Source organism: Triticum dicoccoides, chromosome 7B (genome assembly GCF_002162155.2).
Source record: "Triticum dicoccoides isolate Atlit2015 ecotype Zavitan chromosome 7B, WEW_v2.0, whole genome shotgun sequence".
NCBI classification, from domain to species: domain Eukaryota; kingdom Viridiplantae; phylum Streptophyta; class Magnoliopsida; order Poales; family Poaceae; genus Triticum; species Triticum dicoccoides.
Window position 1 is genome coordinate 657,198,188 of NC_041393.1, and position 11,598 is coordinate 657,209,785.

Sequence of the window (11,598 nt, forward strand, 5' to 3'; positions counted from 1 at the left end):
GACTTCAAAGACGTTTTGAACGTCATGGACCATATGAGATGTTCCAGGAATTGAAGTTAATATTTCAAGCAAATACCCGAGTTGAGAGATATGAAGTCTCCAACAAGTTCTATAGCTAAAAGATGGAGGAGAATCGCTCAACTAGTGAGCATGTGCTCAGATTGTCTGGGTACTTCAATCGCTTGAATCAAGTGGGAGTTAATCTTCCAGATAAGATAGTGATTGACAGAATTCTCTAGTCACCATCACCAAGTTAGTAGAACTTCGTGATGAACTATAGTATGCAAGGGATGATGAAAATGATTCCCGAGCTCTTCGTGATGTTGAAATCAACGAAGGTAGAAATCAAGAAAGAGCATCAAGTGTTGATGGTTGACAAGATCACTAGTTTCAAGAAAAGGGAAAGAAAGGGGAACTTCAAGTAGATTGACAAGCAAGTTGTCACTCCCACGAAGAAGCCCAAAGCTGAACCAAAGCCTGAAACTGAGTGCTTACACTGCAAAGGAAATGGTCACTGGAAGCGGAACTACCCTAAATATTTGGTGGATAAGAAGGATGGCAAAGTGAAAAAGGGTATATTTGATATACAGGTGTTTGATGTGTGCTTTACTAGTGTTTATAGCAACCCATCGGTATTTGGTACTGGTTCAGTTGCTAAGAGTAGTAACTCGAAACGGGAGTTGCAGAATAAACAGAAACTAGTTAAGGGTGAAGTGATGATGTGTGTTGAAAGTAGTTTCAAGATTGATATGATCATCATCGCACACTCCCTATTCTTTCGGGATTAGTGTTGAACCTAAATAAATGTTATTTGGTGTTTGCGTTGAGCATGAATATGATTTGATCATGTTTATTGCAATACGGTTATTCATTTAAGTAAGAGAATAAACTGTTGTTCTATTTACATGAATAAAACCTTATATGGTTACACACCCAATGAAAATGGTTCATTGGATCTCGATCGTAGTGATACACATATTCATAATATTGATGCCAAAAGATGCAAAGTTAATAATGATAGTGCAACTTATTTGTGGCACTGCCGTTTGGGTCATATCGGTGTAAAGCGCATGAAGAAACTCCATAAAGATGGATTTTCGGAATCACTTGGTTATGAATCATTTGATGCTTGCGAACCGTGCCTTTTGGGCAAGATGACTAAAACTCCGTTCTTCGGAACAATGGAACGAGTTACTGACTTGTTGGAAATAATACATACCGATGTATGCGATCCAATGAGTGCTGTTGCTCGTGGCAAGCATCGTTGTTTTCTGACCTTCACAGATGATTTAAGCAGATATGGGTATATTTACTTAATGAAACATAAGTCTGAAACATTTGAAAAGTTCAAAGAATTTCAGAGTGAAGTTCAAAATCATCGTAACAAGAAAATAAAGTTTCTACGATCTGATCGTGGAGACAAATATTTGAGTTACGAGTTTGGTCTTCAATTAAAACAATGTGGAATAGTTTCACAGCTCACGCCACCTGGAACACCACATCGTTATGGTGTGTCCGAACGTCGTAACCGCACTTTATTTGATATGGTGCGATCTATGATATCTCTTTACCACTATCGTTTTGGGGTTATGCATTAGAGACAGCTGCATTCACGTTTTAAAATAGGGCACCATCTAAATCCGTTGAGACGACACTGTATGAACTATGGTTTAGCAGTAAACCTAACCTGTTGTTTCTTAAAGTTTAGGGCTGCGATGCTTATGTGAAAAAGTTTCATCCTGATAAGCTCGAACCCAAATCGGAGAAATGTGTCTTCATAGGATACCCAAAGGAAACTGTTGGGTACACCTTCTATCACAGATCCGAAGGCAAAACATTCGTTGCTAAGAATGGATCATTTCTAGAGAAGGAGTTTCTCTCGAAAGAAGTGAGTGGGAGGAAAGTAGAACTTGACGAGGTAACTGTACCTGCTCACTTACTGGAAAGTAGCTCATCACAGAAAACTGTTTCAGTGACACCTACACCAGTTAGTGAGGAAGCCAATGATAATGATCATGAAACTTCAGATCAAGATACTGCTGAACCGCGTAGATCAACCAGAGTAAGACCGCACCAGAGTGGTACGGTAATCCTGTTCTGGAGGTCATGCTACTAGATCATGATGAACCTACGAACTATGAAGAAGCGATGGTGAGCCCAGATTCCGTAAAGTGGCTTGAAGCCATGAAATCTGAGATGGGATCCATGTATGAGAACAAAGTATGGACTTTGGTTGACTTGCCCGATGATCGGCAAGCAATTGAGAATAAATGGATTTTTAAGAAGAAGACTGACGCTGATGGTAATGTTACTGTCTACAAAGCTCGACTTGTCGCAAAAGGTTTTCGGCAAGTTCAAGGAATTGACTACGATGAGACCTTCTCACCCGTAGCGATGCTTAAGTCCGTCCGAATCATGTTAGCAATTGCCGCATTTTATGATTATGAAATTTGGCAAATGGATGTCAAAACTGCATTCCTGAATGGATTTCTGGAAGAAGAGTTGTATATGATGCAACCAGAAGGTTTTGTCGATCCAAAGGGAGCTAACAAAGTGTGCAAGCTCCAGCGATCCATTTATGGACTGGTGCAAGCCTCTCGGAGTTGGAATAAACGTTTTGATAGTGTGATCAAAGCATTTGGTTTTATACAGACTTTCGGAGAAGCCTGTATTTACAATAAAGTGAGTGGGAGCACTACAGCCTTTCTGATTAGTATATGTGAGTGACATATTGTTGATCAGAAATGATGTAGAATTTTTCTGCAAAGCATAAAGGAGTGTTTTAAAGAAGTTCTTTAAAAGGAAAAGACCTCAGTAAAAGCTACTTACATATTAAGCATCAAGATCTATTGAGATAGATCAAGACGCTTGATAAGATTTTCAATGAGTACATACCTTGGCAAGATTTTGAAATAGTTCAAAATGGAACAGTCAAAGAAAGAGTTCTTGCCTGTGTTGCAAAGGTATGAAATTGAGTAAGACTCAAATCCCGACCACAGCAGAAAATAGAAAAAATAAAAAGTCATTCCCTGTGCCTCAGTCATAGGTTCTATAAAGTATGCTATGCTATGTACCAGACCTATTGTATACCTTACTCTGAATTTGGCAAGAGAGTACAATAGTGATCTAGGAGTAGATCACTGGACATTGGTCAAGAATATCCTTAGTAAGGACTAAGGAGATGTTTCTCGATTATGGAGGTGATAAAAGAGTTTGTTGTAAAAGTTACACTAAGTCTCAACCTGGATACATATTGAAAGTGGGAGCAATTAGCTAGAGTAGCTCCGTGCAGAGCATTGTTGACATAAATATTTGCAAAATACTTACGGATCTGAATGTGACAGACCCGTTGACTAAGATTCTCTCACAAGCAAAACATGATCGCACCTTAGTACTCCTTGGGTGTTGATCACATATCGATGTGAACTATGGGTGTTAATCACATGGTGATGTGAACTATTGCTGTTAAATCACATGGCGATGTGAACTAGATTATTGACTCTAGTGCAAGTGGAAGACTGAAGGAAATATGCCCTAGAGGCAATAATAAAGTTATTATTTATTTCCTTATTTCATGATAAATGTTTATTATTCATGCTAGAATTGTATTTACCGGAAACATAATACATGTGTGAATACATAGACAAACAGAGTGTCACTAGTATGCCTCTACTTGACTAGCTCGTTAATCAAAGATGGTTATGTTTCCTAATCATGAACAATGAGTTTTTATTTGATTAACGAGGTCACATCATTAGTAGAATGATCTGATTGACATGACCCATTCCATTAGCTTAGCACCCGATCGTTTAGTATGTTGCTATTGCTTTCTTCATGACTTATACATGTTCCTATGACTATGAGATTATGCAACTCCCGTTTACCGGAGGAACACTTTGGGTACTACCAAACGTCACAACGTAACTGGGTGACTATAAAGGAGTACTACAGGTGTCTCCAATGGTCGATGTTGGGTTGGCGTATTTCGAGATTAGGATTTGTCACTCCGATTGTCGGAGAGGTATCTCTGGGCCCTCTCGGTAATACACATCACATAAGCCTTGCAAGCATTACAACTAATATGTTAGTTGTGAGATGATGTATTACGGAACGAGTAAAGAGACTTGCCGGTAACGAGATTGAACTAGGTATTGGATACCGACGATCGAATCTCGGGCAAGTAACATACCGATGACAAAGGGAACAACGTATGTTGTTATGCGGTCTGACCGATAAAGATCTTCGTAGAATATGTAGGAGCCAATATGGGCATCCAGGTCCCGCTATTGGTTATTGACCGGAGACGTGTCTCGGTCATGTCTACATTGTTCTCGAACCCGTAGGGTCCGCACGCTTAAGGTTACGATGACAGTTATATTATGAGTTTATGCATTTTGATGTACCGAAGGTTGTTCGGAGTCCCGGATGTGATCACGGACATGACAAGGAGTCCCGAAATGGTCGAGACATAAAGATTGATATATTGGAAGTCTATGTTTGGACATCGGAAATGTTCCGGGTGAAATCGGGATTTTACCGGGTTACCGGGAGGTTACCGGAACCCCCCGGGAGCCATATGGGCCATCATGGGCCTTAGTGGAAAGGAGAAAGGGGCAGCCCAAGGGGGCTGCGCGCCTCCCCCCTTCCCCTAGTCCTATTAGGACTAGGAGAGGTGGCCGGCCACCCCTCTCCCTCTTTCCCCCTTGGGAATCCTAGTTGGAATAGGATTGGGGGGGGGAGTCCTACTCCCGGTAGGAGTAGGACTCCTCCTGCGCCACCTCCTCCTGGCCGGCGCCTCCTCCCCCCTTGGCTCCTTTATATACGGAGGCAGGGGCACCTCTAAACACACAAGTTGACACAAGTTGATCCACGTGATCTATTCCTTAGCCGTGTGCGGTGCCCCCTGCCACCATATACCTCGATAATACTATAGCGGAGTTTAGGCGAAGCCCTGCTGCTGTAGTTCATCAAGATCGTCACCACGCCGTCGTGTTGACGAAACTCTTCCCCGACACTTTGCTGGATCGGAGTCCGGGGATCGTCATCGGGCTGAACGTGTGCTCGAACTCGGAGGTGCCGTAGTTTCGGTGCTTGATCGGTTGGATCGTGAAGACGTACGACTACTTCCTCTACGTCGTGTCATCGCTTCCGCAGTCGGTCTGCGTTGGGTACGTAGACAACACTCTCCCCTCGTTGCTATGCATCACATGATCCTGTGTGCGCGTAGGAAATTTTTGAAATTACTACGAAACCCAACACTTGCGTGTGAGGCAGTGGTGCCAGTCAAGGAGATGGAACAGCAGGCCGCAGGTGCTCCCTCCCACGCCCCTGCCCCGAACAACGGCTTCTACTACAGGATGGCCAGGCTACAGTAAGGAGATAGTTCAGTCAGAAATCAAATTAGTTAGTTAGTTTGCTATTTACTGAAGATAGTTCAGTTCGTGTGCACCCAAGGTTCTGCTCAAAATGAATTATTAAGTGTGAACTACAATAGTTACCATTGTATTAGATATATATTTGCCATCTTATTTAGCAAAATATTCCTCCAGAATAGACACGCAACTAATCTACATCTTGTTTAGTATAGAAATCTGTAAACTGAACTAACTTCAGTAAACTGCCATGTCAATTACTATGTTCTCTTGCCATGGAACCTCGTATTTAACTTTGCATGTTACATAGTCTTGATTTTGTGGAGACAAATTTCACCCAATTTTACAATCTGTAAACTGCCATGTCAATTAGTCGCGATTTTTAATCATGAGACTTGTGATTGGATTAGTTGCCAGGAGTATCCATAGACTCCATTTATCATCATGGAAAATTTTAGAAATCTTGATAGTTACACGGCAAAAAAAAAATCACGCACGGCAAATTACTGATTCAAAACACGGCGGTTTCAATTAAAATACCATGTCAAGTTTTGACACGAATGTGCCATGGCATTTTTCTTGTTCATACTTTGCTTTTCAACCTTTTATCTTTTTCACACTCGGCAAATTCCTCATTCAGAACACGGCAATTTTAATTAAAATACCATGGCAATTTTTTATATGAATCGGCCATGGCAATTTTCTCATTTTCATACTTGATTTTCAACTTTTTGTGTTTTTTTCACGGACGGCAAATTCCTTATGCAAAACATGACAATTCTTGATATGAATCTGCCATGGCAATTTCTTGTTTTCATAATTGATTTTCAATTTTTTGTGTATTTTTTCACACACGGCAAATTCCTCATTCAGAATACGGCATATTTAATTAAAATACCATGGCAATATTTGATATGAACCAGCCATGGAAAATTTCTTTTTTTCATACTTGATTTTCAACTTATTGTGTTTGTTTGCACACATGGCAATTTTACTTCAAATACAACAGCAAGTTTTGATACGAATGTGCCAGGGCAAGTTTCTTGTTTTCATACTTGATTTTTTAACTTTTGCTTTTTTTTCACACACGACAATTTTATTACCCAAAAAAATGTCAACTTTTATAAAAATAGCATGGCCAATTTTGAATATGCATTTGCCATGGCATCTTTGAATCATTTGTTTTTGTGTTTTAATCACATACATGGCAAGTTTTACCCAAAAGATACCAATTTTAACAAAAATAACATGGCAAATTTGAATATGCATTTGCCATGGCAATTTTGAATCATAATTTTATTTGGTTATTATTCACATACATGGCAATTTTATTCCCCAAAGATGGAATTTTTTTATTAAAATAATAAAAATAGCATGCCAAATTTGAATGTGCATTTGACATGTCAATTTTGAATCATTTGTTTTTTTTATTACTCGAATACATGGCAATTTTATTACCCAAAAGATGGCATTTTTTTATAAAAGTAGCATGGCAAATTTGAATATGCATTTGCCATGGCAATTTTGATTCATTTGTTTTTTTATTACTCACATACATGCCAATTTTATTACCCAAAAGATGGCAATTTTTATAAAAATAGCATGGCAAATTTGAAATTTTTTGGTTGAAAATACCATGGCAAAATTGAACATGTGTTTTTTGCTATGGCAATTTTTTATCAACATTTTTTAGTACTTCACATTCTTCACAATTGTTCTTCATAAAGCATGGAAAATTTGATAAAACTAGCACTGCATTTCTGAATATGCACTTGCCATGGAAATTTTGATTTTTTTTTTGTTGAATATGCACTTGCACAGATTTTTCAACGTTCATTTGCATTGCCACTTCTTTTGTTCACAAGCATTTTTGGTGTTTTTCAACATGTTGCTGCCATGGCAAATATCAGTCCAAACAAAAACTATTAGATTTTCAACATCATTCTCCATTAGCACATTATGCCATGTGTTTCTTTTGCAGGTGTATATGTGTGCATGGCAATTCATATTTAAGTGCCATGGAAAATCTGCCATGTAGTTATCCATTCATCGCACATTTTATTATACAGAGCATGACACTTATAATTGAAACACCACGGAAAATATTAACTTGCATTTTTTCCCATGGCAATTAAGTTCATAATATGTGCTATACACATACATGGCAAATTCCTCACACAAAAACCCGGCAATTTTTATTTAAAATAACATGGAACTTTCTTGTTCATACTTTTTATTTCAATCCTTTGTATTTTTCTCACACATGGCAACTTTCGCATACATTATATGGAAACTCAATTAAAAAATACCATGGCAATTTTAACTTATGAATTTCCCATGGAATTTAATATATTTTTTATATGATGGGAATTGCCATATTTTTGTTTCTTTTGGGTCAAAAAATATATTTTCACCCAGGGAATTTTTCTGCTTTTTACAGTTGATCGCATTTTTTTCATATCATATCAAAAACTGGGCTTTAATTTGTCCACGCAAAAAAAAATCTGGGGCTTTTGTTTTGCTTTGTTACTGGGCTTTTTATCTTTTCTGTGTTACAGCGAAACAACCTGTAGGGGCGACCGGGAGGCCGTTCGGGCATGGGTCTGCTTGTACCGAGCGAGGTCGTTCAGTAGGAGGCACTGCTCATTCCGAACGGAACGTTCGGTCGGCACCTGCCCACACCCGACGTTTGGTGGTTATCGGCATCCTTTTTTATATTAAAGTCAACATTATTTTTAAAAATTTAGAAACCATCTACTCTCTCTCTCTCTCTCATGTTGTGCTCCCATTCCCCTTCTTTCTCCCATCATTTTAATTTTGTAAGAGATACTTGTGCCTCAGATAGATATAAGCAAAGTAGAGCGCGATGTTTGCTTGTTGGTGTATGCACACAAGGTGTTTGAGGGAATGCTTCAAGTATTTAACGTACTTTGGTCGCCTTGTTGAAGGTGTTGTATGCTTGTTGATGTGTTGGCCTTCAGTGGTTAGTCTCGGCAATTAGGATGTCAGCCAGACGCGGCGACAATGATACTTATCTTTTCTTGATGACATTGTTGCAGAAAAAGTAGATTTACTTGTAATATTTTATTCATATCTTGTAAGGAGTCTCACTTGGTTGCCTATGTCTTGTACTTCAGTTGTTGATGTCTTTGTCCTCATTGTCTTACATCAATTATAATAAAAACGGCCGTGTGCATCACAATGATGCACAGGTAGGGGCTCCTACCCAAAAAATTGTCACACGAATCCCATGTGACAAGTACGATGGCGGCCATAATGTTAAGTTTAGCATGATGCTTACATATAATGGCCACCACACTTACAAATTTGGATGAATCAGTTAGCTACACCCTTGGAATGTCGTAGCAACGCAGTTGAGGACGACCCTGAAGAAAGACTGGCGTCGTCGGTGTTGAGCAAAGAAGAGCGAACACAACTGGAGCTGCACGTGGAGCTATCAGTGGAGAAGGCCTCATATGGGCCAAAGGATGATGTGCGGTCCGGCACAGTCCACATGTCCAGCGCGAGCGCGGGTAGCCTCACCTCGTCGGACTGCAGGACGTGCATGGCCTGGGCAACAGACGGCCGCTTGCTCCTGTCCTGGTGCGCGCACCAGAGCCCAACGATGAGCACCCGCACCATCCACCGGTCATTGGCCTCGTCACCCCTTAGCCGCTCATCCACCGCGTCGAGGATCATGTTCCTGCCGTACAGGCCCCACACCCACCTGACCAGTGTGACGGATTTCCGCGCGGTCTCCATCACCGGCCGCCGGCCAGATACGATCTCCAAGAGGACGACACCGAAGCTGTAAACGTCCGACTCGGTGCACGGTCGACATGTGTTGACGAACTCCGGATCGATGTAGCCAACGGTGCCGAGCACGGCCTTGGTGGTCTGCAGCAACCCCGTGTCATGGTCCACGATCCGGGCTAAACCGAAGCCCCCGAGCTTGGTGCTCATGGACGAGTCAAGCATGATGTTGCTGGGCTTAATGTCGCCGTGCACGATGCACTGCTCCCACTCTCCATGGAGGTAGTGTAGCGCCGATCCCAAGCCAAGGATTATCCTGTACCTCCGTGGCCATGTCAGATACCTGCCGTCCTTGCTGTAGAGGTGCCTGTCTAGGCTGCCCTCTGTGACGAGCTCGTAGACGAGCAGAAGACCCTTGCGGCTGTCGCACCAACCCAACAGTTGCACAAGGTTCCGATGCTTCAGTTTGCTGATGATCCTCACCCCGGCCACAAACTCCTTCCTCCCCTGCGCCGACGACTCCGCCGATAACATCTTTACCGCCACCGCACGATGGTCGGCGGTTGCGGGTGTGAGCGCGAAGTGACCCCGGTAAACGCTACCGAAGCCGCCTCGCCCGAGCTTCTCCTCCTCCGCGAAGTGCTTCGCTGCCGCAACCAGCTCGTGGTAGGTGTACCATCTAGGACCGCCGGCAGCCACACCTCTCTTGAGGTCAGCTCTGTTGACACACCGTTCTTGGCTGTCCTTATTTGCTCTCATTTTCTTGTGGCGTCGCCATAGCACCACGGCCGCACACACTAATAAAAGGAGAAATGGGACTAGTACGGATAGTAGGATCATTACCAACTTTTTGTGGTTATTCCTAGTCGGAAGAGGAGGTAGAGTGGAGCTAAATGACCTAGTCGTCGTGTCCGTGGACGCCACGGAGTTGGATGGAGGAGCTGATGTCGATGCCGACATGGTTGCCGTTGATGTCGGCATAGTGCGAGTTGCGGAGAGTGTCGAACTCCACGGCCACAACCCGGGTGCGGCCCGTCCCATTGGTGAAGGCCGGGAGGAGGCCGAGGCCGCCGCCTTTGCTGCTGGGCGGGATCTCCGAAGGGAAATGCGCAAGGAAGAAGGCCATCCCGTCGCCTCCTGTCCAATTCAGGCCGGCCTTCTCCGGCATGATTCGGAAGGAGAAGTTGGTGGTGAAGCTGGCCATCTCGCCGGTGGCGCCGTTCCACAGCGGCACTTTGTGTCGGTACGACGCCCGGCCGACGCTGCTGAGGACGTTTTTCGTCAGCGCGAGCCTCGGCGAAGCGATGTATGCGTCGCCGTCCAGGTCGACCCATGAGCCGGCGCTGGGGTCGGAGAAGTTGAGGTTGAAGGAGAGCGAGAAGGCCCAGCGCGGCGCGTAGTAGAGGTGTAGCAGCACCACCAGGACGACTAGGGTTGTAGTTGTAGGAGTAGGACGACGGTGGGAGCCCATGGCTTGCCCTTGCTACGGTGCTTGGCACTGGCAGCTTGGCCAGGAGGAAGCTCGAGGAGCATTATTATAAAGTAATAGTGGGAAGTTGTATAGCTCATCGACATTTTCAAACCGGCGACCGGACGACGCAGAGAGTTCAGTGGAGACAAAAGTGAGTAGTAGCTTGGACCTATGAACGTCATGGAATTAGTTAGTCGTCACGGTCAATCTTGAACTGGTCTCCCCCGGAAATCAAGAAACAAAAACTAGAGATCGAGGCGAGCCAACAGTGTCGTTGTTGTTGAAATTTTCGAACAAAGGTCCTCTGACTGAGCTGCTTCTAGAGTTTAACGGTCGTCCACACAAACCAGTTGGGTAGAGCTTCCAGAGTGAGAGGATACGACTTGGCAAGCATCTCGCGACTGTTCGGGCGATCAGGAGGGTGACGCGGTCTGGGAGGCCAGTTTGCCGGAGTTTCTCGACCTCACGTCCCAAGCAGGCAGTTCTGGCTTCTTTCGGACGACGATTATTGGGAGTCAGACGGAGAGCGGGCGGCGATAGTTCATCGGCCGCTGGCGGACAAAGTCACCACTGCTACCGGTGCATGCGCCGCGCTGAGGGCCCTACCTAGGTGGTGTTTCTCGCCGGTGGATGGGATTGTGTCTGGATGAGCCTCAGACCGACGCCGGCACGCGGTTCTCTGATTTGAAACCCGCTCAGAGCATCTCCAACAGACATGCGGTTGCGTGTCGTGTTAAATTATTTCTGCAGCGTCAAAATAGTACTTTTGCGCGCGGGAGCGATGAAGAGGTTTGTCAGATACATAGAAACACAACGCCCAATCCGGCGACCCCACCTGCAGGCAGCAGCAGCCCAGATTTTGCAGCGGGTGTGAGCGGGCGCATCAAATACGCAGTGTGCGGCGCGTTTTCTCTAGCACGCTGAACCTTGTTTAACGCGCGTGGAATTTTAGCACGGCTGCTGGAGCGCTAGTTTTGGTCGCACACGCTATATAGCCGTTTT

General features: G+C 43.7%; 1 pseudogene; it reads right to left on the minus strand.

The window, feature by feature from the left end:
- Positions 1-8,516: 8,516 nt before the first annotated feature.
- Positions 8,517-10,596, minus strand: LOC119341163 (annotated as a pseudogene).
- Positions 10,597-11,598: the final 1,002 nt, after the last annotated feature.